General features: G+C 35.0%; 1 protein-coding gene and 2 long non-coding RNA genes across 4 annotated transcripts in view; 1 reads left to right on the top strand and 2 right to left on the bottom strand.

Moving 5' to 3' along the window:
• The window catches only part of LOC132106544 (gap junction Cx32.2 protein-like), a 324589-nt gene that overhangs the window by 49016 nt on the left and 248370 nt on the right, over positions 1-27203 (top strand). The gene's annotated exons all lie outside the window — the stretch shown is intronic.
• Positions 3695-27203, bottom strand: part of LOC132106532 (uncharacterized) — a 69758-nt gene continuing 46249 nt past the window's right edge. For both annotated transcript variants that reach the window (XR_009424153.1, XR_009424152.1), the window contains one exon: positions 3695-3953. This is a non-coding gene — a long non-coding RNA (uncharacterized LOC132106532). The remainder of the gene's footprint in view (positions 3954-27203) is intronic.
• On the bottom strand, positions 11695-25402 carry LOC132106533 (uncharacterized). The gene is made up of 3 exons (XR_009424154.1): positions 24550-25402; positions 12462-12775; positions 11695-12056 (listed from the first exon to the last, which is right to left on the bottom strand). It is a non-coding gene; the product is annotated as an uncharacterized LOC132106533 (long non-coding RNA).

Here is a 27203-nt window from a genome sequence, read left to right on the forward strand (position 1 = left end):
ATCCCTTACCTTCAGCTCGCTTCCCCGCAGTTCCTGTGTCACCCTCTCCAGCTGCCAACTCACCTCCGCCTTCCGGATTCGTCACTTCTCATCACCATCTTGGACTGTGCATTCCTCCCAGCGTTATTTGTGTCTCAGTATTGTATTGTATCATTGTCTTCAATAATATCATTAATCTCGCACTTGCTTCCTGCCACTCCTTCACCCAGTCGTTACAGGAGGTTGTGAAAATAAATCTGCATTGTTTATCCTTTTGACCTTTCATTTAAATAATTCACAACATTTTAACCTATCATTGAAGTAAAACAATTGAAAGTGGGTAGAAAATCTCATTGTGAAATAAATGTTTTTCTCCAATGCACGTTGGAATTAAGAAGTTCCAATCGACTAAAGATGTTAGAAATCTGCCTGGAAAAGGACATGTGTCAATATCATCCTAATGCACAGTGAGGAAGAGAGTTTGAGTGGCCAAAGACTCTCCAAGGATCACAGCTGGAGAATCGCAGAGAGTAGTTGAGTCTTGGGGTCAGAAAGCCTAAAAAATATCAAAGAGCCTCTTTGTCAAACAGCTTTTGGCAGAAAACCCACCAGATGGGTTTAGTACACACAGGGATAAAATGTACCCCATGTCCAGGGTTAAATATACTGCTGGATCTTTAATGTTGTGGGCCTGTTTTTCTGCCGGAGGTCCTGGACATCATGTTCAGACACATGGCATAAAGGATTCAATCAGATATCAACAATCAAAACCTGACTGCCACCGTTAGAAATCGTATAATCGACCATGTTTGGATCTTCCATCAGGAGAGTATTCCAAAACAAACATCAAAATTAACACAAAATGGGTCACTGAGCACAAAATGAAGCTTCTGCCATGGCCGTCCCAGTCCTGTGACCAGAACCCTAGAAAGTGAGTGGGGGGAACTGAAGAGAAGAAGCACCAGCTTCCGTGAATCTGATGGATCTGGAGAGATTCTGGATGAAGGAATTATCTCTGATCTTTTACCAGGTGATCTCCAAACTCATCAGGCATTATAAGAGAAAACTCAGAGCTGTTATCTTGGAAAAAAGGACAAAATTGTGGCCAACATGAACTAGAGAAAGCATTTATTTCACAATGAGATTTTCCACCTACTTTCAATTGTTTTATTTCAATGACAGGTTATAATTTTGTGAATTGTTTGAATGAAAGATCAAAAGGATAAACAATGCAGATTTATTTTTAAAACAAAGACTTTTATTTCGGATTCGATTAATTTTGATTAATCGTTTGACAGCACTAAATATATATATACATTTTCAAGGTGCATATGTAAATAAATGTATTCCTAGCAATTAAAAAGTATATACACTAACATCTGGCTTAAAATAAATAAATAAATAAATTCAACATTGCATTAATCTTTTTGATTCATGGCAACTGCTAATTAAATTATGTTTACAACAAACTTTATTGATTTAGAAGAACATCATTTGCATAGAGGAGCTTAATTTAATAGCATAAAATTAGATAAAAAAAAAAATGCAAACTTATTGCAACATCGTGGCAATGAACCCCAACCCCTTAAAAATGAATTTGAATCTTGGTGTTTCTACTACTGCTAAATTAGCATAATACTTGGCAACTCTGCTTATGATATTTTAGTCACTAAACATGCTTCAAGTCCCCCCATTAATGTAAGTCTAATGGATCTTTTACTGTGTTATCTATCAGCAGTTTTAACGTAGAAAAGTAGCAACATACTTCTTGCCAATAAGCCACATGATTTTATGTCCACACCACAAATGATGCACTAAAGTTTAATACTCAGAATTAGGGGTTTGTTGAAATTTCTAACCCTAAGTATAAACAATAGAAAAAGTGATGCTTCTCTTAGAACTAATTACTGTAGTATATAATTTAATGAACTGCAGTCAATGGAGTTATGCTTAACATGTGCTCCTAAGGAATTCAACTTTAATCATCTTTATGGTCATGGCCAAAAGCATCTAATTTTTGGCACCACTGCATTGTTATAAAGAGCATATTTTTACAAAATGATACCGGTATGAGGAAATGCAATTGCATGTTATGTAAAATGACAACGTCATCTGCATCTGCCAGAGGTTTGAATCACAGCCAAAAGCCACATCTTCACTCTGCAACGACGTGACTGCAGAGATGTGCTTCCACTTATCATGTTCCAATACTGAAGATAAAAACGCAATGCAGCTTCTTTCAGGCCAACTCAAATCTGGATAACAGATCTGGGTAGAGCTGTTTGATGCTAATATGTTCTTCAGATGTGACATGCTGTGATGATGAAAAAGACTCTGGGGCGAAAAGGAAAAAAAAATGTTAGCATTTTTACTGATCTAATTATTTGGACAAGTCTTTAAATAAATAAATCTTACCTTTTGTATAATATGGGAGTGCAGTTACAATTAATAGAATATAAGACTGTTTTGCAAGGAAGTCATTTCAAACCTGAATGACTTTCTTCCATGAGAAAAAAAAAAATTCACAATGTTATGAATGTTCAGCATTGCTCTCAATGGAAAAAACAGCAGGAACATTATGTAAAAAATTTCCAGTGAAACTAAAGTCAGGTTTGGAACAACACGAGTGAGTGAATGATGACAGAATCTTTTCAGTAAACTATTCCTTTAATAAGGAGTGAGCACCTGAGTTTTGACATTATTGTGGGTGACATCAGAGGTCAAAGGTGAAGTCAGTCTCACTAAATACACCAAAATCATCAGCGCTATTATTTCAACTCTATCTGCACAGCAAGAGCAAAACAGAGAAAGTGAGAATCCAAGACAAAGAGAGAGAGGGCTAGAAAGAAACCTGCCACTACTGTAAACAAATGAAGCACTAGGTTGTTTATCTTGGCAAATCTAGCATAAAAAGCTAATTGCTCCTGAGAAAATCTACTGCATAAGTACTCTGGCTCCAGCACTGTTATTTAACACGTTTTTAGAGCATTAAGCAATGTACCAACAAGTGAGGGGTAGTTAAGGTCTGTGGCTTTCACCATTTTAACACTTTCAGCATTCACTAAGGCATAAAATGTGTTCTTTTTTTACCCATACAACTTACAGTGATTATAATGCACCTGGCAGTTTTCATTATTATGGTATACAATGTCCCATGATTTTTTTAAAAGCATTATATATATATATAAATAGATAATATATATATATTATTATTATTATTTATCTATTTATTGCCATAAGACCAATTAAATTTGCTAGATGAACTCTTCTTTGACATAAAATTAACCTAAAATTTAAAATTGTGATTTTGGCCTGTCCTTTCTCTGTATTACACAATTAAAGTCATACCATATGCAACATGATGTGAAGACAAGTTAATCTCATTGCATTTTCTTATTTCTTAAACAAATCGTAGTGTTGCATTTGTCAAGCTCTGAGTCTGACATTCAACCTTATTCCCATGTTACCAGAAGGAAAAAAAAAAAACATTACATTATTTCAAATGTTTTATTTATATTATAATTCGTATTTATATTTACTTTAATTTTTTGTTTTATTGAAAATAAAATTACTAAGGATTTGTTTAATATGTTTTATTATTTTATTAACTATTATTTAATATCTTTAGCCAGTCTAGAAAAAAATGTGGCTAAGTAAATTGTAAGGAAAACATTTTTTATTTGAAAACTATTTTTAGTTTTTTTTATACTGCACTGAAGTATTCACAGAGAAAAAAAAATTATCAGCGACATTTTTTTCCAGTATTGCGGGAAATGAACCTTAGTGACGAGACAGTAAACACTGAAGAGCCGACTGCGGAACTGGCTTGATGTGTTTGAGGTGTGATGGTACATCTCTCACGGAGCAGTTCCCAGGTCTTGACGTAGGAGTCCGTTATTGTTCACCTCGTCCACACAGGATGTCACATGGGCCCAAGTATTTGTGTCAACGTGGGAAGAGGCAGTTTGGGAATCCTAAGTGGAATCAACAGGAAGAGAATTAGTGTTGGTTCTCCCTCTCATGTCTGACACCGAACCCCAGCATGCATGATATCTGCTTCCGCTGCTCGGGAGACGCCGTCTCCAGGCAACAGCCGAGACTAGCAAAGTCCTCTGCTCCTGCCTCCACGACTAATGGGTAGCATTTAATAACTGCACTTTCCCAGAATTTAACTGGAATGTTAACTTTACAGCTTGTCTACACATACGTGGCCCAATTTCACGTCCCATATAAAAGTTGCAAAGAAGAAGGGTGACAGTGTTGATGCTTTAGCATCCCGAAAACACACTTTTGTCCTGCCAAGATCTCCTGAGCATGTTAAATTCTCTGGTTGACGTCTTCCCTGCAGCACCTGACCTGGGATCAGGTTTCTCTGAGTAATGGGAAGGAAACTAAGCCAATGTCAATGCCTGACGTTCGCTGGAACGTGAAGTGACACCGTGTTGTTACGCCTGCACTCCTCATAAGAGAGGATGTGCACATGCTCACTGTTTGACAAGAAGGTCTGGTGGCCAAAATAAGCCTCCATATTTTTTCACCAGGAATGACTTTGGGATGTCTGTGTAAATGTTACTGGACTGCTTCAGGGAAGAGGTTTAAAGGCGTGCTTTGTCAGGGATTTCAAATGACAGTCCTTCTTTCGCCTGTATTTTGAGTTCTATTTCGGTGTCTGTTCAGTGTGGTTTCCATTTGCTTGTGCTGCAGAAATCTGCAAAACGGTTGTGCACTGAAATGGCCTTTCACTAGAGATGTCACTTAAATTCATGGGGGACAGAAAGACACAACTAGAGCACCCCATTCCTCACAGGTCCTGGGATAACATTTTCTTGTCAGTTTAATTTTTTTTTTTTTTTTATCTCACCTAAATTGTTTTTACTGTTATGTATATGAATTTTATACTTTTTTTTTCAACTCCCATTATTCTCAGTGGTGATTTTACTGTAATAACTTAAAATGTAATAAGCTATCTATATAATCTAATTTATATTTTATTCTTGTATTAGATAAAATATCATTGCAATACAAATTTGTAGACATAAAAGATAAAAAAATTTGCACTGTTATGCAATATAATTGATAATGAAATAATCAAAATGTCACACGCCAAAATATTCTTAGATGGGCATTTTCTTTCAGCAAATAATTTTATAATTTGATCTTAAACTGATACGTGACAGGTTGATAAGATTAAACATATTTACTTCATTCAAGATAAGCAATAACCTAAAACTTTGCTGTGCAAAAGTTCATTCATTTACAAACTCGATTCCAGAAAAGATGTGGAAGTTTCAAATTTCAATGTTTTATTCAGAATACAACACAGATTGACATATAAAATGTTTAAAGAGAAAATTTATCATTTTAATGGAAAAATAATTTGATTCTAAATTTCATGGCATCAACACATCTCAAAAAAGTTGAGACAAGGCCATGTTTACCACTGTGTGGCATCCCCTCTTCTTTTTATAACAGTCTGCAAACGTCTGGGGACTGAGGAGACAAGTTGCTCAAGTTTAGGATTAGGAATGTTGTCCCATTCTGGCATTGTCTGGCATTGTCATGTTGGAAAATGCAAGGTCTTCCCTGAAAGAGACGACGTCTGGATGGGAGGATATGTTGTTCTAGAACTTGGATATACCTTTCAGCATTGATGGTGCCTTTCCAGATGTGTAAGCTGCTCATGCCACATGCACTCTTGCAACCCCATACCATCAGAGATGCAGGCTTCTGAACTGAGCGCTGATAATAACTTGGGTTGTCCTTTGTCCTCTTTAGTCCGGATTACATGGTGTCCCAGTTTTCCAAAAATAACTTCACATTTTGATTTGTCTGACCACAGAACACTTTTCCAGTTTCCACAGTCCATTTTAAATGATCCTTGGCCCAGAGAAAACGCCTACGCTTCTGGATCATGTTTAGATATAGCTTCTTTTTTGACCTATAGAGTTTTAGCTGGCAATGGTGAATGGCACGATGGATTGTGTTCACCAACAATGTTTTCTGGAAGTATTCCTGAGCCCATGTTGTGACTTCCATTACAGTAGCATTCCTGTATGTGATGGAGTGCCGTCTAAGGGACCGAAGATCACGGGCATCCAGTATGGTTTTCCGGCCTTGACCCTTATGCAAGGAGATTGTTCCAGATTCTCTGAATCTTTGGATGATATTATGCACTGTAGATTATGATAACTTCAAAATCTTTGCAATTTTTCTCTGAGAAACTCCTTTCTGATATTGCTCCACTATTTTTCGCCACAGAATTGGGGGAACTGGTGATCCTCAGCCCATCTTGACTTCTGAGAGACACTGCCACTCTGAGAAGCTCTTTTTATACCCAATCATGTTGCCAATTGACCTAATAAGTTGCAAATTGGTCCTACAGCTGTTCCATATATGTACATTTAACTTTTCCGGTCTCTTATTGCTACCTGTCCCAACTTTTTTTAAATGTGTGGCTCTCATGAAATCTAAAATTAGCCAATATTTGGCATGACATTTCAAAATGTCTCACTTTCAACATTTGATATGTTATCTATATTCTATTGTGATAAAATTTAAGTTTATGAGATTAGTAAATTGTTCCATTCCTTTTTTTACTCACAATTTGTACAGTGTCCCAACTTTTTTGGAATCGAGTTTGTATTTTCAGTGCAATTATCCAGCCAAATTTTCATTACATTAATTTTACAATTATTTATTTACTTATTAATTGTAATCCCCATTATTCTAAATCCAGACTCTCGTTTAATAATGTTAATTAATGTATTACAATAAAAATGTTTATATTGTTAATGATGTTAGTTTCAAGAGTGTATCTGTTAACATAATGTTTTGTGAATTAATATGAATAATCAATGAAGAATTTTATCTTTATTAACTAACAAAGATGAATATGCTGACAAACATACATTGCTCAATGTTAGTTCATGTTAACAAATGCGACCTTATTGTAAAGTGTAACCAAACAATACAATACATTTTTATTTATTCATTCATTCATTCATTCATCTTCTAAAATATATTAAAATAAAATATAAATTAAGGGCAGAACCTCAATTAGAACCATAATGCAAAAATACTTGAATGTCATGAAAATGTCAAACAAACAAAGAAACAAAAAAGGCCTAAGAACAGGGTTTATTGTCTTTGAGCAAAATTAATTCAAGACAAACAATTAGTTGTAACCTCAAACTCTGCTGTGCAAAAATACCACTACAAGAAAGTTGGTATCTTTAAATTATATTGTGAGTGGTTAAACAAATATTTTAATTTCTCTTCTGAAAGCTTGTAAAAAACACCAAAAGAGGAACAAATACTTGAACTGGGGGATTGAATTGGCAAAGAACAGTTTCAAATGTTTAGCATTTGCTTTCTTTTGGCCTTGATGCTTGTGCATGTGTAAACAACCTTTCCTACAAACCCGAAGGTCTGTCTTTAACCCTGAGATCTCCCATGGCCATTTCTGCAGCAGGGCTTTATTTTTCTTCCCACAGAGGAGCAGTAGCAGGAAGTTGAACTACTTGTGTAGAGGAGTGCACTAGGGACAATGTACATTATACGTGCTGGACTGCACTCACACACACCCAAATACACACACACACACACACACACACACACACACGCACACACACACACACACACACACACTCACACAACACCAATTAGACACATCATTACCTTCCCAGATTCGTACGCACTTGACTGGAACGGCTACACTCAGCCCACTGTCCTTCACACACTGGTGCCACACACGTCAGCACTCCCTTACCACATCAAACAGACACACTCTGCTATGTTTGGTGTGTGTGTGTGTGTGTGTGTGTGTGTGTGTGTGCGGGAGACACCACACATTAACCATTTGTATGTACACTGTTCCACGGCACTGACCAGAAATCATAAACAGAGAAAGAAAGAGAAAGTGGGGGAGGAATAAACTCATTAAACTCTGAGATTTGATATGCTAGGAAAACTCTCATGCCATTTTACTGTAACTGAGCAAAATTAAATTAGTATATGCCTGTGAAAATTGGCAAAAATGTTGATGTTGTATTATGTTATTTGTTATTACATGTTATTAGTTTGTTCTTGTAAATGATAAATGAACTTATGTCCTTGTTGTCTTAACATTTCTCTCTCTCTCTCTCTCTCTCTTTCTATTTTGTTCTGTCCATCCATGCAGCCTTTGTTCTATTGTTCTATCAATTTAGAATTCTTTCTATCTGTGTATCTATTCATCCATCAATCCATCCATATATCCATCATTCTATACGTCTATCACTTTATACATCTGTCTACCCATCTATCCACCCATGGTTCAATCCATCCATCATTCTATTCATCCATCATAATTCTAGCCATCCATCTAGCCATTTATCCATCCATCCATAGTTCTCTCTATCATTCTATTGTTCTTTCAATCCATCCATCCATCTAGGCAAACATCATCCATCCATTGTCCATTATTATCTCTATTGTTTTCTATCCATTATCAATCCATCATTTTCATTCTGTTTTATAATTCCATTGTTCTCTCTAATCAACCATTGTTTGTTTGTTCCAGTTATTGTTTTCTCTAATGTTCTGTCTATCATTCTATTGTTCTTTACATCTATCTATCTATCTATCTATCTATCTATGATAGATTATCTTGATTTCAACGAACAATTAAGAAAACCACTCCGTGTTAAACTCCAAATGTTTAAATGATTCAATTCAAAAGATAATTATGTGATGTTTGTACAGGATACTTCCTGTACCATTGTATGAAGAGGTAAATCACGGAGCCAAGAAATGCTATATGATTTAATTTTCAGTCATGTACTTTAAGCAAATTTTGCTTGTCCCAATTGCCAATTACACAGAAATGTACTGATTTAATAAGAGGTGAACATAACTTAGTGACTGAAGAACTTACAGTACTGTTACGTGCTGAGTTAAAATAGCCCCGATCCCATTCATATTTCATATTCTGCATACACTCAAATAAAATAAACAGGACTTTTGCTGGAGAATTATTCATTTTAATCCTTCCTGGCCACATGTAAATCACAATGGAAAGTCAGAACAATGCTGGAAATGAGATAGTAGGGTGAGAACAAGTTTTCCTCACTGATAAAATCTAAATTCAATTATTTTTCAATTTGTTTATAGCACAATAACATGACGTCTTAACTGCACTAATATTACCACCAAGAACCTTGTTGTTTATTTTGTCATTTGTTCCATCAGGAATTTGCTAAATTCGGCACATTAAGAGCTAATGCAATTCTGACGTTCAGAGGTTTGCGTTGTTCCCCAGCGTGTCAGATCACGGCCAGACCCCACCAGAGACACACTGTTTTCACAACTCACAGCACAACAGCACACAAAAGTCATGTTTGCCAAAAGTCATTTTAGTAGATCAGTACGAACTGATATTAACTTTCAAGGTATTTTCTCTCTGTAACCATTTGGCAAACTCATGTCTAAGCTATGTTCTTGAAGGCAAATGAAAGTGAACGCCATGACCAATGATTTGAGATCAGAGGAGGTTTCCAAGGTAGACGACTCATGTAGCTGGAAGTTACAACGTCTGATTCATGACTCCCTTGTGTGACACAACATCCAATATGTCAATGTTATCATGTTGATACAGTGTTATCGCTGTTATTTTAATGAAAGCAGAAGGAAATATTTTTTCTTTAGTAGTATCATACTGAACACAATCACAAAGTGGTAAGGAAAGAGGTGCTCATGGCTGGTATGTCGGGATATGAACTTCCTGATATGAAGTTGATAGGTGAGTTGTTTGAAAAATGTATTTCTCTGATAGCAAATCTGAATGGTCAGCATCGTTACTCCAGTATTCAGTGCAACGTGATCCTTCAGAAATCATTCTAATATGCTGATTTGCTGCTCAAGAAACATTTCCTATTATGTTGAAAATCGATGTGCTGCTTAATATTATTGTTGATAATACTGATACTTATAACTGATACTAAGTTATGTTCAAAATAACAGCATTCATTTAAAATCAATCATTTAAATTGTGATGTCAGAAAGAACACACTTTAGATTTATGAGGTTGAAAAGTAGAACGTGCATGAATTCAATATATAATTTCCCTTCATCCTCTGACTGCAAAGATTGAGAGGAAGTGCAACAGGCTGCAGATTTTCTTTGGTGTGCTGTTTGTCTCTGAGGGTTTGGCTCTGCCATTAAACCAGAAATATGTCTCTTTTAATCCCATGAGTTCCGTTCAGAGGAAGAGCATTTATCTCACATCTGCAATAGACTCCTTTCCTTGTCTATTTTCAGCATTTATACTGGTTTACCATAATTTGATTTTAGAATATGGCCAACTGTGTGCAACTATGTCTATGCTCTAAATTCCCTGAGGCTAGCATCTTTATTCCTAGTTCATTACACTCTTGAAAATAAAGGTCCTTCATTCATGGTTCTGGTTATGGCATTTATACCAAGAAGGCACACAATGTCATAAGACCACAATCCAATGCCAATTCAACGTCTATCGTCAATGTCAATTTGATGTCCAATACCGACATCAGCTGACACTGATATTTGTTGTTTTTAGGTTGTGTACGTAGTCCACGTCAAATTGGCGTCAAATACTGACATCCATTCTTAACCAAAATGCAATGTTGTTCTGATGTTATATTGACGTCTTCATGGGTAGTTCCATGAAGACCTTTTAACATCCATGGAAAGGTTCTGAAGTGTTCTTCACACCAAGAAGAAATGGTTCTTTTAAGATCTATTCTGTGAAAGGTGGAGACCACAAAATGGCTCTTCTACAGCACGACTGTGAAACCTCTCATTAAGAACCTTTATTTTTAAGCATGCAGAAGAAAATGTTTTGGAATAACTCATCAACCGCACAGATTTCAGCTTTGAAGTTGCTGAAGCTCAGGGTTCGCTGCTCCAGTCTTTGTTTTGGGTACACTGGGCCGAGTCTCTTCCTGCCAACCACACCCAGATCAGCACTGTAATGATACTGTTGATAGCCAGACACAAACAAGAGCTCAGACGAAGGTGCGTATCCCAGCATTCCCATCAGCCTTTGGTGCCGATGCATCAACTTTGACTAAGGTATTATGCTTTTGTCGTGTTAGTGTTCCTTACAATTATGAATGAATAACTAGCGCTACTTAATATACAAAAATAAATGCACGATGAGGAAATGTTTAACATACGAAGCTCACGTTCCATGTCCCCATCCAGTTTCTTAGGCTGCTATTTTCTAATTAAAGGGGTTTTGTTGAAACGACATCAAGTACTGTTCCAGCTGTCTCTCCCTAGATGTTTGGCAAGGTCAGTCGCCCACAACTTTCATGTTTGTTTTGCCCTTCAGTTTTATGACTTGTGCTTGAATAAGGAACTGCCATATTTTGGTCTACAGCAATGTGCAAATAGGCTAAAGGTCATAGAGCTGTATAACAAAAAAATAATAAAAACTTTTAAACAAGCTTTTGTTATATAACATACACACATAGCATTCTGGATGATTGTTTTTAAATTGTTGTAGGGGGATCAAACAAAACAGACACTGATTCCAATTCATATTCATATCAAACAAATATTTTAAATATGTATTTTCTAAAACAAGCTTTTAATTTAATTTAAGCTTCAAAAATGTATCTTCTTTTATAGATATCTGGTTTTGATATTTGGACAAAAACACTAATTAAGAAAAAAAAATCCTTTTTAGCAATCAAATGAATTTATTAATTTAATTATTAAATTGGTCAAAAAACAGCCAAACACATCCCGTGCTAAAATGCTGAGAAATGTGTGCCGTCAGCTGTTCTCAGAAGTTGATGTTTCATCATTTTCTTTCATAATGAGCTTCTCAAATTTGTTTACTGTAACATCTGACCTCTGACCCCAGTCCCAGTCTCTGCGCTTTGGTTTCAGGCACTTGTTACTGGGGAGGACTGTTTTGATTCATTTGAGCTTCTCTCTGCCCTGCTTTGAGAACTGTAAACGTGGACACGGGTCACATCCTGTTGTAATTGCCTTCCTCAACATGCAACGGTCACAGTCATAAATAGCTTTGACGAGTGAAAAGCATCATTTCCCTTGGAGAAAAAAATGGAAGAACGGTATAAATAAAGGTCTTCTAACAATGCTCAGTACTTCCAAAAGCAAGGATACTGAGGGTTTCCTCAGTGTCACACTAAGGGACACTGCATTAGTCTAATGAAACGCAAACATATACATTCTATTATGCTGATTTATTATTATTGTCAATGTTGAAAATACTATAAAACATAAATATAAAAATATTATAAAACATATTTTACTGTTAGTTTTGATCAACTATCAAATTTGTAAATTTGATCAATTAATATATATAATATTTTTTTTTTTTATATAAGTTTATATATTTTTTCAACATGTTATTTGCTGTTTCTTGAAGTTTACTAGCAATTTCAGCAAATTTCAAATTTTTTCAGTGTATCTCTCTCAGAAATAAAACTTACGTTCATAAATCTTGAGATTAAACAATCAAGATATTCCTTTGTCTTCCCCTGCCAATCATTTCATCATCTTGGCAAGGTAATGTAGAGTGTCAGTTGCTTGACCTTTTTTGTCATTTTCCTGAAGGACATCCTGGGAACAGACAATACACGAGAACAAAGCAAAGCAGCGGTTCCCAAGCTTTTCTGCGCCATTGTTCCTCTCACAATAGTACCATACAGCCCACAGGGCCACGACACCTGCAGTTCACTGTAAATCCCATCAAAAAACCCTGTGCCCACTCTGAAGGCCACTGCAGTCAACCCTGGCACACACACTCAAAAAAAGCACATTTCACATGTTAGGTACAAAAGAATATCAACAGCAGCCACTCCACAAAGCATTTAGATATTATTAGACATTATATTTTAACATTTCATATTACATATTTTCAAACATACACTACCTAGTCAGATTTAGAGAAAGAAAGAAAGAAAAAAAAAAAGAAAGAAATTAAATCTTTGATGCATTCAACTGATCATGATAAATGTTCTTTTTAACTTTATATTCATAAATAAATATTTTAAAAAATGTGTGGTTTCCACAGAAATGTTATGCAACACAACTGTTTTCATCATTGATAATAATAAGAAATAATTCTTGAGCAGCAAATCTGCATATTAGAATGATTTCTGAAGGATCCTGTGACACTGAAGACTGGAGCAATGATAACAGAGGATACAACTTTGCCATTACAGGAATAAAAGACATTTCAAATATATTATAGAAAATTTGCTATTTAAAATTCATATAGTATTTTACAATATTATTGTTTTTTACTGTATTTTTGGTAAAGTAATTGCAGTTTTCATGAACATGAGTCGAACATTTAAATGGTAGTGTTTGATTGCATTACATAACAAAATATTAAATTGTGAAAAAAAAAAAAGTTTCCTAAAATTCATTATAGCATAATTTGTTCGTGTAAGTGTGATTTAGGTGTGACTTTAATTGCCAAATACATTTGGGCCCACTGCTTAGAGAATCAAACAACTGTTAAAGCTTATTTATTTGCGTCTCCTTCTAGATCTTCCATGTTCTTTCAGCTTGATCTGACACAAACGTCTTCAATCTGTTTATAATAAAATGCTACAAACCGCCCATAAATGTGTCCAGAGCCAAGACTATTTGTCAGCACGTTTATGAGTACACATGAATCGAGACAACTCGGGAGGAAGCTAAACATAAGCAGGCCTGACCGCACCCGTGTTCCCCTGAGCTCCAGTCCGGACGTCACTGTCACATTAGCAACGAGTTTCTGCAAAAAACACTTTTCATAAACACAGCGTGAGTGTTACACCTCCAGTAAACCTTTGATCTTCAAGTATATTGATTTAGTATGCAATACGCCAAGGGCCATTAATGCTAATGTCAAGGTACATACAGCAGGAACACAAATTGATGCGTTCTTTGTTCCCACCTAAACAACTGAACCGCGTGGGAATGGGGAATCAGAGTCTAACGGCTGTCGAAACATCCTCAGTGGCTTCCTGTGAGCTGTCGGCCCTTCTGCAAATTCCAGTAAATGAGCATTGTTTCTTTTGCTCTCACTGTTAAGAATCATATTCGCAGTGAAATCAATCTAGAATGTATATGAAACTGTCACTAGGAAGGATGCGAAAGTTAATTTACTTCCTCTGTTATTTGCCCTTGTCTTTGGTAATATGAAAAAGACCCCTAACAGGGACAACCACACTGGACTTCCCATTATTGTTTTGCTGGCCAAGATACACTGTCTTTTTTTCCAGGTACCTCCCTCTGTCTCCCGGGCCCCCAGGTACAGACCTTGGGAGGCAGAGTTTTTTTGTGAGAACAAAAAGTTGAAGAGTCGAGTTCCCATAAAAGTGTAATCACTCTTTTTCCTCGCTCTTCTTGACTCCTGAGCGGTAGCTGAATGAGCAGGACACTTTTGATCTTGTAGCTCTGGAGGGGTGCACAATACTGGGAATCACCAATCCCATATTAATTCCCAGGATGGATAGACTCCAAACTTTTGCCCCCACCTTCATCCTCACCCTCCTACGCCCATCCCAGATTATTCTATTTGACATTTTATGTTGTTCAGTGAAAAGAGGCTGGGTGTTCCCTCAACTGTGGACACTACTGGCAATGTGGACTTTCAGAAATGATTTACACTCTCTCATTAGTTTATTTCATTTGTATGGCAATAAACCACCACATTTATCACCAATTTATTTTGATCATTATTCTAAACTAGCAAATGTCATTCCAATACATCTCAGATTATTTACTATATTTGATTTGATTACATTTGAAACATTGGTCTAGTTTCATAGTTATCATCAGGGTTATTATAGTTAACTACAATTAAAACTTAAACTGAAATTAAAACCATTTTAAAACCATTTCTGTAACCTGAAATAAAAATTAACAGAATCAAAACATACTATAAACTTTTTAATTTCAACTACCTGCAAAGACATCATTTCTCACACATGTAATTACATTTGCGCACTTTTTTTATAATTTGACAAAATGACTGAATGATTTGAAATAATGCACAACAAAAATATTCTCTTCTTATGTCAAACTTACCTAGATTTTTCTGCTTTCTTTATACAATGTCTCATATTGACACTGCAGAAAAAAATTACAATATAAATATTTTAGTTTAGATTACCAATATAGTAAAAAGAAATTCAATCATTTCAATTTCATAAAAATAGAACAATTCATACTTTGACAGAAGTCTGATTTGTGACTGATAAAATGTGAAAAAGTTAAAATAATAAGAACAAGAAAGAAAGAAAGAAAATCATAACATAAAAGGCATCTAAAAAGAAAAAAAGGAAAAATAAATGTTTCCAAGATCATATGACAAAGAACATTTTTAACAGAAATCAACCCCTGGGACATAAAAGCACCCGTAGTTGAAGAAACAGAGAACAACAGGAGGTACAACCGTCAAATCAAATGCTGCCTTGCATTATTGAATTTCCCAATGATGCTGCGTCCTTCACCCCGGGTGGGGTTTCTTGTGGTAAAAGCGTGACTTTGTGGGCCATTGTTAGAGCTAGGTGTACTTTGGGATTTAGAGTCTCTATGGGCCTCGCTGCTGTGTGAGCACATCACCTGTCCAGAAGCTACTGACCCGTTACATTGGCCAACTCCTCGGTTTCTACAGCAACACCTCTGGAATGCCATCGCATTCTTCCTATAATCCTCTCTCCTAAGAAGAGCTCCAGCTCTGTGATGCCTACAAATCCATGCTATGAAAACAATGCACTCAGCATTCAGGGATGTTTAAGCAGGCGTTCAGACAATGGTTTTGTTTTGATTTCACTTTTGAGAAACATAATGGATGATTATTGCAGTCACAATGTATGAAAATTGCCGTATTTTCACACTTGATAATGGGAAAACTATGAGTGCAGAAGATTATCATACAAAATATAAATCATCCATGGACAATACATCCACAAATGCATTCCTTCAGAAGTTTCAGGACTGCTTTTTCCAAGTTTTAAATAATGCTCACTCACCTAACAAAGATTAGCAATGGCTCAGTAAACATTTTCATGGGAAGTTGAATGAACTGGCGTATGTACAAATCACTCACTTAGATGATTGGAGAAAGCGCGCAGAGATCTGAGATTAGATAAACAGCAATGCATTTCAACAGAGGTTTGAGAAAAGCAGCTACCACACAAAAAGCAGCATTTTTGTTTCGGCACCAGTGACCAGTCTGTAATTTAGCAAGACTCGCCTAAAATAAAATATGAAACTTGCGTTTCATTTGGACAAATTGCTATTGAGGAAAGTTTGTGCACTGGACCAATAAGTACAAAATACGGCACCATGCTGGTCAAAGACGCAAGACTGTTTTACTGTGGGAGTCTGTTTAAATGTCAAGTGGCTGTATTTGACATTTATTACTACAAATCCGTTTTATTCTCTGAGTTTACGACAATGCTTTGTGCGCATCTGGACATTTATGAAAGACAAAGTTGGCAAATCAGTTTTTTTTTTACATGACAAACCCTCCCACATCCTGTTGACAAATAAGCAGAAGATGAAGGCCAAACCATGGTAGACAAAATAAGAAATAATTAGATACAAGAAACTTAATTAAGAAACCAAAATACAGTAATTATGTTAAAATGGCCAGATAAAAAAAAAAAAAAAAAAGTGAATAAACACTGTTTATTTGAACTTCACATTCATCAAAGAATCCTGAGAAAGTAATTAATTTATATATATATATATATATATATATATATATATATATATATATATATGTGTGTGTGTGTGTGTGTACATCAGGGTTTTCACATAAATATTAAGCAATACTTTTTTCACCATTGATAATTATAAGAAATGTGGCATATTAGACTGATTTCTAAAGTATCGTGTGAGAAAGATTGAGAGAAAGTTAACTTTTGTTGTTAGGAAACAAAAGCATCACTGGTGGGGGACCACCCTTCATTTTATATATATATATATATATATATATATATATATATATATATATATATATATATGGCCACTAATTTCATTAAAATAAGCTTTAGAAATGTATGCATCATTAAAAGTGAAGTGTGTCATGTCTTTAATACTAACACAACATAGCACTTATCAGATTGCCTGGCCAGTTGCAAATTTATACTGGCTTGGCTTTTACATTGTTACACAAAAATTTGAATAAACACTGTTTATTTGAACTTCACATTCATCAAAGAATCCTGAGAAAGTAATTAATTTATATATATATATATATATATATATATATATATGTGTGTGTGTGTGTGTACATCAGGGTTTTCACATAAATATTAAGCAATACTTTTTTCACCATTGATAATTATAAGAAATGTGGCATATTAGACTGATTTCTAAAGTATCGTGTGATACTGAGGACTGGAGTAAGAAGCTGAAAATTCAGCATTGTCATTACAGGAATAAATTAAATATTAAGAATTTTACTGTCAAAAGCAGTTATTTTAAATTGTAATAATATTTCACAATTTAGCTGTTTTTACTGTATGTTTGATCAAATAAATACAGCCTTGTTAAACATCAGACTTCTTTATATTTAAAAAAAAATGTATATATATATATATTTATATATATATATATATATATATATATATATATATATATATATATATATATATATATATATATAACATTTCCTTATGACTAAAGCACAAAAATATTATTTTGCAACATGCAGAGAGGTATTTGGGAAGATACACATTAGTGGGGAAATTAATAGAAATTGAAAAAGCAAACATCCTAAAATATCCCCCCGAGCAGTTCTAATTGTGTTTGGCCAAATAGAAACATCAACAGTTCATTATACACTGATTTATGACAGTGGGTGTGTAAATTAATTAAATATCATGCTAGCTAACAACAAAATTGTAAATAATACAACTGGGAGCTGCAGTTGAGTATGTGAAGAGTGTGGCCACTTTAGTCGTTACTTTCACACTGGTCTTAATATGATTAAGTTGGTTACTTGCATATTACAAATACACTCTAAAGTGACAGTGGAGAATAAGTAAAGAAATTTAAAAAATAAGATTTTCCCCACATTAATCACTCAACATTACACAAGGAAAACAGATTACTAGCTTGAATCTCCAAGAAAAGTCATCAACCGAAGTTTGCATCAGCCATAAGTCATCAAAATACAGTACCAAGACTAACATCAGTCATCTATGATTGATTTCTGATCTGTATTGTGAATATGGAGCTAGTGAAGACCACAAGACTGACTATCCTTATTCTCAACATCCTATAGTAAAATCCCTGGTTCTCCAGTGGGATTCAGTCTAATAGCAAAAGCCTTAAAAAATAAATGTTTCCCCTTTGTCAACTGTTATTTCTCTGTAGAGCCATGATAACATGGTAAGGTTGGTAAGCCTTAACATCACAAAAGCTTGTGATTATACTTTCCTTCGCCAGATAAGCCTACCTTCAACAAAGACACGATTTTGGGTAATTACCCCTTGATCTAAATTTGATCTTTAAACCTTTTACTGTAAATCCAGCCTCTGAAGAAAAAAAAAAAAGAGTCAGGTAAGCCAGATGTGTTAAATAACTGGAAAATCCCTTTGCTGTGAAGCTCAATTGCCCTGGTTCAACAAACTTGAATTGAAGTCATTATGCACTGAAAGTCAATTCCAATTCTGTGATTTAGAAACAAATAATAGAAACATCCATTTAAAAAAGCGATAGTAATAAGAATACATAAATCACAATTTGATATCTATTATTTTCTCACTTCTCAAGCAGTCCAAATTGGTAATACATAGAGTATATTAAAACTATATTTTGTTAATAAATACACCTTTAATACATGGAAAACAAGATTTAGTCAAATATTTTTTATAATGAAAAATTAACAAAAAAGCAACATAGAAGACTCCTGAAGTCATATTTATTTGTGTGTGTGTGTGTGTGTCTGGTTTTCAGATAAATATTATTTATTTATTTATTTATTTATTTGGGATGATTATGTCACACTCAAATGCTTTTAAAACAGTTGAACCATGCTATGATACATGATAATGTCATAATACAGCTCAGTATTTCTCTAATGAAACCTTAAATGGATAGTTCACCAGAAAATGAAAATTGGCATTATTTACTCATTTCTTCTACTGAACACAAATGAGATATTCTGAAGAATAGGAGTAACCAGTTGCTCATCGAATTCAACAGTATTTTTTTAAACCATACTCTGGAAGTCAGTGGGGACTCCAAAATATCATCTATGTTTAACAGAGAAAAAAGAGTAATACAGAAAGTCAACAAGATATTGCTTCATAGTGCAGCTTATCTGCACCTTTTTGACTCAACCAGCCATGTTTTTATTTTCAAAGCTGGAATCTGCTGATGGGCCCTGGTGCAGAAATAACATGTGCATTCTTCCCATTTAGTGAGTAAGAGGGAATGCAATTAGCACGTATTAGAGAGAGTGGAGTAGGGCTGTCAGGTTGCTGGAGAGAGCCCAGGGGCCAGCCCTAGTGAAGTCCTTTCTAGCATCTGGCTTAAGGATGCTTTAATGATCTAGAGCTGGAGAAATGTGAGACAATATTACTGACCTTGGCCCTGCAGTTAGGCCTTATTTACACTCACATGACATCCATGTACAGTATTTGGGTCAATATAGGCTTTAGCTCAGTCAAAGGACTTAACTTTAAAAGCCAGGCGCCATAAGAGAGAGGGCAACACTTGCACATTTTAAATAGCTGTTGATTGACTGGAAAAGACCATGATTATAACCTAATTAAATGTGAACCCCATACAATACACTTAATTAAGCCCTGTACCTTGTGTGTAGCTGAATTACATGATTTGATTTTCCAAAGCAATTCTATACATATATACTGTATATATAGCCATTAAAAAGTTTGGGATCAGTATGATTTTTTATCATTATGCTCATGAAGGCATTTATTTGACCGAAATACATGTACAAAACAATAACAACAAAATACTGTAATATTGAGAATTATTATCAAGATTTATATATATATATATATATATATATATATATATATATATATATATATATATATATATATATTTTACTATAGTTTAAAATCTAATGTATTTTTGTGATGCAAAGCTGAATTTTACTCACTGAAATACATATAACAAATATGAATTTTGATTTTTCATTAAATTAGAACACAAACATGTTAACTCATGATTTTGGGCCCCACTATACCTGATATGTGCCTAACATTTGAGGAGTTTTTAAATACCGAGGTCTTGGCCAAACACCTGTGAGCTGGCTCTGTGTTAACACCTTACACTGTATCCACAAAACATCTGCAAAGCTCAAGTGAGATCTCGCATGCATCTATATGAACACAATGAGATCATTTGAAGACATGTTTTCCTCTCTGCAACACACATTTAACTAAATTAAATCCTTTGAAAACACTCTCCACATCTCGCATGAACTCTTTCATGATTTTAATGAATAGTATATTTGTCACTTTGAGCTAAAATGATTCTAAATAATCATTTTTAAGGCACTTTTTCATAATTTTGGAGTGTCACAGTCCTCAATAACTTCCGTTATATTTTAGGAGTAGGAGTAGGAGTAGAAGTAGAAGTAGTATAGTATAGTATAGTATAGTAAAGTAAAGTAAAGTAAAAATGACAAAAATAGTTCATACATTTCTAAGCTACCATCGTGGTAATATGGCCGTCATTTCATAGAATGAATAAGAGAAGTGTGTTTGCTTTGGGTGCAAGTTATGTTAGTGCTTAACATATTAAATCAATGTTCCTGTTTGCATTTAAAGCAGCTGTATTAAAACAAATGGCTGAATGTTGCCCTAGGATAAACATGAATAATTACAAAACATCGCCATGCTGTAGATACTTTGAAGAGAATTCATCTTCGGTTATGAGGCACATGAAGTGAAGTGTTTGCTTTGTGATTTCTAAACACAGCTGTTAATCACTGCGCGACCTTAAGTCTGCCTTCTAAAGCTGAACAGTCAGTGTTTTCACATTTTATATTAGCTCTTTAAATGTCCTTACAAAGTGCTTTGAGATGTACAACTCTGATTAAATAAGCACATCCCTCTCTCTGTGCTTGTAAACTAGAATAAGCTATTATTAAAGAGAGAGTCAACCAAAAAATGTAAACACTGTCATCATTCACTCACTAAGAATTCTAAGAATGTTGATAACCAAATGGTTTTGTTTCAGTTGACTTTCATAGGCATAAAAAATACAACTGAAGTCAATGTGAACGGAAACCTTTTTTGTTTTTTTTTTGCACAAATAGCTTCTGTAATGTTTCAGAGTTTTGGAACAACGTGAGGGTGAGTAAATGATGACAGACTTTTCATTTTTGAAAAATTGACAATTATTCCTTTAAAGAATACAGGTGCACTCAGTCATTTTTTGTGCAAAAGTTTTAATCAATAGTACCTTGAAGTGATGCCCGCCACCATATTGAGATCACATGACCTGCTTGTTATAACAACAACATGTTTGCTTTATATAGCGCTTTCATAGCTCAAGGCGCACGCTTTAGAAGGCATAAACATCTAAGTACATCTAAACAGAACAAGCAAATCAAACAATATAACAGCATATACAATATACAAAGCACAGACACAACATAACAATGGAGCCTGAGTCAACAGCATAGTCTGGAATGATGGATTGGCATGTGCGCGACCAGACAATCCAGTGGAAAAATAAAATATCCAAACAAACAGTTTTCCCACTGGAACGCCGGAAAAAGTTGCGACGCAGCTCACAAAGCAGAGTGCAAGCAGACGACCGTCACAGCAGAAGTTAGTAAACAATTTCATGCTTCCACACCAGTAGGTGTCAGTACGAGGCCTAAATCAAGTGGAACGAGGAAGTCTGAGTGCTTTAAATAAATATCATGCTTTTTTTTCCGGCTATGAGTCATCATAGGGCCTTCTGGGAGTTTTGTCGTGTGGAGGATTTGTTACTCCGAGCTCCAAGCATAATGTTTCTCGACATAGTGTCGGCCAGGGCGATACTGCAGATCTGAGATCCTCATGATTGCCCACTCTGACCCTCTTCCCAGAAATAAACAAACACACGTGCTCACTGTAAACCAGTCTTAAGCACCTTGCCAAAGACACACACAGTCAGCCGCAAAATATTTAGTATCACTGAGATTTAAACATAATTTGTCAGAATACGAATTTGCAAAACATGCCTTAACGTCTGCTCACGTCACGGAGAGAATTACTCTTTGGAGGGCTGCTAAAGCCTCTCAAATCCTGCCTGAATCTGATTAGGACAAAAATCACTTTCCCTTAATCCCTCTCCTGGAAATGCACGAATGCAGTGGTAAAAGATGTTTCTTGCAATGATCTGATTTACGGCAATTTGAAACATTCTGCGTTACCACATCAAAAACAAGCGACTGGCTCTTAAGCTCGCCTTCTGGTACAGGAAGCTTTGACTGACTTCTGAGTTTATAGCATGCAATACTGACTTTATAACTCCTAACTGTGAGTTTGTATCATGCAATTATAAGAAAAAAAACTCAGAACTCGAAAGCTTATATCTTTCTGACTTCATGTCTCAGAACTTTATAATTCGCAATTACAAATTTAGATCTCACTATTCTTGCAATTTGCAACTGCAAGTAAAAAAAAAAGTCAGAACTGTGAGAAAATAAAGGTGTCACAATTATCTTTTTTAATTTCTTTTTTTATTCAGTTGTGGAAACAAGTTTCCATAGAAAACAGTTCATTTAAATTGTACAAATATTTTGCAATTAATACTCGATTTACAGTCATAAAAAATCTGCACTGATGAATATAAGAATCTTTTTTGTTCAAACACATATCCCAAACATTTTTTTAATAAATAACAATTTTATTAATACATGATACAGAAATGATAATTCCTCAATTTAACTGCATATTATTTTTAAAATAATAAACCGCACTAAACTAAAACATTAAATTGATAAAAATCATGACAAGAACACTGGTCTCAAATATTATGTAGTTGGTGAGATCTAATTGCTTTGTTTCTCATGACAGTGCAAATGGCATTGCTGATGGAACAGTTATTAGATGCCATGTACTTCATAAAACCCCTATTAATTTCACATCTTGTGTTTATATTTGCATTAATACAGAGCAACCAAATCAGGCCAGGACTAGAGGAGACATCACATTTTAGACTGATTGTGAAGCATGTAAACCACAGGTGAAGTTCAGGACAGCCTCTAAACCAGCACAAGACTGACGCGACACAGAGAAAAAAAAGAAACTAGTTAAGGAACAGACATGTGCTTCTGTGTTTAAAAGTAGAAGAGGAGGCAGGTGGGACAGAAAGAGTCTGAAGAGGATTCCCTTCACCACCCATCGAGTCTGTTAATGCATTTCTCACAAATTAACTAATTTCTGAGAACTCACAAATGAGAAGTCCTTATTGTTTCATTTCCTTTCTCGTTAAATGCTTTTGACAGTATCGTGCAAGCAGAAGGGAGGCTTTTTGCTAATTAGTGGTACTTGTTACACAAATCATTATTACTATTGTGCTCACTTCTGGTTAGACATTTACACCCTAGAAACCACTCAGATTACAAGAGGAACCACTTAGTAACACACTAACAATTACTCATAGCACCCTAGAAACCATAGAAATAGCCTGGCAAACACCCAGAACACCAGCTAGATGTTTTGCAACGAAACTCGTTTTCTTTAAAATACGTAAAAACCTAGCTGGCTAGTTTAGGTATTGCAACCTAGTGAATTTATTGTTTCATTCCCATGACAAGTGATTGCATCTGATCACATGGACTTTTAAATAAATAAATAAAAAATGGTTCACCTCCAAATACAGAATTGATTAAATAATGAGGTAGTCCTGTTGTTGTTACCTTCCCTTTTAAGACAACCCAGAGCTGAAGGCTTACTTCAAAGAGAGAATATGAGATATTATCACATCCATGAAACTGATGACATCTGTACTTGTGTCACCCTTTTTAAACAACATAGATTTGGTCACTGCAAAAAAATTCTCATATCACTAGAATAAACTTTTCGTGCCATCTTTATCTCAGAAGTTTGATGTTCTCTGTCTTGAAACAACATCATTAACTCTACAAAACACACAGGGCCTTTTATAGTAAAAAGGAACACTACAGCAGCAACTTAGATCACACTCTAAAATAAATGTTATTCCATTACATTTTTTAAAATGTTATTTTAAGTATTTTATCATAATCACTTAGCTTCAGTGTCACATGTTCCTTCAGAAAACATTCCAAAATGATGATTTGGTGCTCAAGAAACATCTCCTATTATTATCAATATTGAAAACAGTTGTGCTGCTTAATATTTTTGTGGAACCATGAACCATTTTTTTCTAAATTGTTTGATGAATAAGAAAGTTTAAAAGAACAATTTTGTGTAAAAAACCTTTGCTGTCACTTTTGAAAAATGTAATGCATCATCTCATAAAAGTATTAATTCTTTGTAAAAATCTTACATATAATACCTTGTAATGAAACAACATGCATACATTTTTATGCATGAATAAGTGTCCAAATACCTTTCGATGTTAACAGGTCTCCTCTAACAGTCTCTCTGACTCATCAGATCTTAATTTAGACATAGAAGCAAACTATGAAGTGACTGAGATGTGCCGTCATCCGCCTGCAGATTCCTGTAATTATCACAGCATTATAATCCACATCCTAAACATATCTCACAGCTTATTTTGTGCTCAACACATGGGAATGGGACAGCAGCCAATGTGTTCTCAGTTCTTGGATCTGTAAACGGAGGTTTTATTTGACATGGAGCCCGGTTCATATATCAAAGAGCCTTAATATGTCCCGTCCCTGTTGTATATTTGTTTCTGTGTTGTTTACAATGAGTCATGAACTGGTTGTGTATGTTACAATGCTTCCCAGCAGTGGTACAAGTCAGACATTATATTCTAACTATAGCTGCTATGTAATATGTGGTCAGACAGTGCTGAATTCAGTGGTCTGTGTTAATAGCATGAGTAAATGTTTACAGAGCTGGCAGCCGTCGGATGGGTGGGCTATCAAACACAGGCCTGGATGTAGAGCAGAATGTCTCATCACGTGCCATGATTCAGACTTTGCAGTGATGAAATTACATTTTCTGTATGTCTCAATTGTTCATACTGAAAATAAATAAATTTTGTGGTTGTTCATAAGAATAATTCAACCTAAAATTCAAATGTTTGCGATAGGTAAGATTTTTCATATTTCTTTAAAGTAGTTTATTGTGCTCATCAAGGCTGCATTAATTTGATCAAAAATACATAAACAGCAATATTTTGAAATATTACTGCAATGTAAAACGAATTTATTCATGCAATGCAAATGTGAGTTTTTAAGCATCATTACTCCAGTGGTACAGTAAGTGTTACGTGATCCTTCAGAAGGCATTCTAATATGCTGATTTATTAATTATAATTATTTATTGATTGTGCTGCTTAATATTTTTTTGGAAACTGTGATAGTTATGATTTTTTAATGGATAAAAAGTTAAAATGAACAGCATTTATTTTAAGTAGAATATTTTTGTTACGATATATACTACCATTGAAAAGTTTGGGTAAGTCTTTATTATTTATTTATTTATTTATTGAAAGAAATTAATACTATTAACACAGTAAGATGCTAAATTGATAAGAAAGTGATAGTAAAGACTATTGTTACATATTCTATCACTATATATGTATGTGTGTGTGTGTATATATATATATATATATATATATATATATATATATATATATATATATATATACATATATATATATATACATACAGTACAGACCAAAAGTTTGGACACACCTCATTTTTTATGACTATGAAAATTGTAGATTCACACTGAAGGCATCAAAACTATGAATTAACACATGTGGAATTATATATGGAATTATATACATAACACTATACATATATATATACATACAAAAGTGTGAAACAACTGAAAATATGTCATATTCCAGGTTCTTCAAAGTAGCCACCTTTTGCTTTGATTACTGCTTTGCACACTCTTGGCATTCTCTTGATGAGCTTCAAGAGGTAGTCACCTGAAATGGTCTTCCAACAGTCTTGAAGGAGTTCCCCGAGAGATGCTTAGCACTTGTTGGCCCTTTTGCCTTCTGTCTGCGGTCCGGCTCACCCCTAAACCATCTCGATTGGGTTCAGGTCCGGTGACTGTGGAGGCCAGGTCATCTGGCGCAGCATCCCATCACTCTCCTTCTTGGTCAAATAGCCCTTGATGCCTTCAGTGTCTCTACAATTTTCATAGTCATGAAAATAAAGAAAACTCTTTGAATGAGAAGGTGTGTCCAAACTTTTGGTCTGTACTGTATATATATATGTAGTTTAAGTCTTTGGTACTTTTAATTGTGATGTTTTTGTTTCACATTTAACAAAAACCCACAAATTCACTATCTCAACAAATTAGAATATTTCATAAGACCAATAAAAAAAAAACATTTTTTGTGAATTGTTGGCCTTCTGGAAAGTATGTTCATTTACTGTACGTTCAATACTTGGTAGGGCCTCCTTTTGCTTTAATTACTGCCTCAATTCGGCGTGGCATGGAGGTGATCAGTTGTGGTATGGAAGCCCAGGTTTCTTTGACAGTGGCCTTCAGCTCATCTGCATTTTTTGTTCTCTTGTTTCTCATCTTCCTCTTGATAATAGCCCATAGTCTGGTGAGTTTTCTGGCCAGTCAAGCACACCAACACCATGGTCATTTAATCAACTTTTGGTACTTTTGGCATTCACCTGGTCAGCAGAAGGAAGCATTAAGTGCTGCAAAATTTCTTGGTAAACGGGTGCGGTGACTTTGTTTTTCAAAAAACACCATGGACCAACACCAGCAGATGACATTGCTCCCAAATCATCACAGACTGTGGAAACTTAACACTGGACTTCAAGCAACTTGGGCTATGAGCTTCTCCACCCTTCCTCCAGACTCTAGGACCTTGGTTTCCAAATTGAATACAAAACTTGCTCTCATCTGAAAAGAGGACTTTGGACCACTTGGCAACAGTCCAGTTCTTCTTGTCCTTAGCCCAGGTAAAATGCCTCTGACATTGTCTGTGGTTCAGGAGTGGCTTAACAAGAGGAATACGACAACTGTATCCAAATTCCTTGACATGTCTGTATGCCTTGACCCCCGCCTCAGTTCATTCCTTGTGAAGTTCACTCA

This window comes from Carassius carassius, chromosome 27, assembly GCF_963082965.1.
Source record: "Carassius carassius chromosome 27, fCarCar2.1, whole genome shotgun sequence".
In the NCBI taxonomy this organism is placed as follows: domain Eukaryota; kingdom Metazoa; phylum Chordata; class Actinopteri; order Cypriniformes; family Cyprinidae; genus Carassius; species Carassius carassius.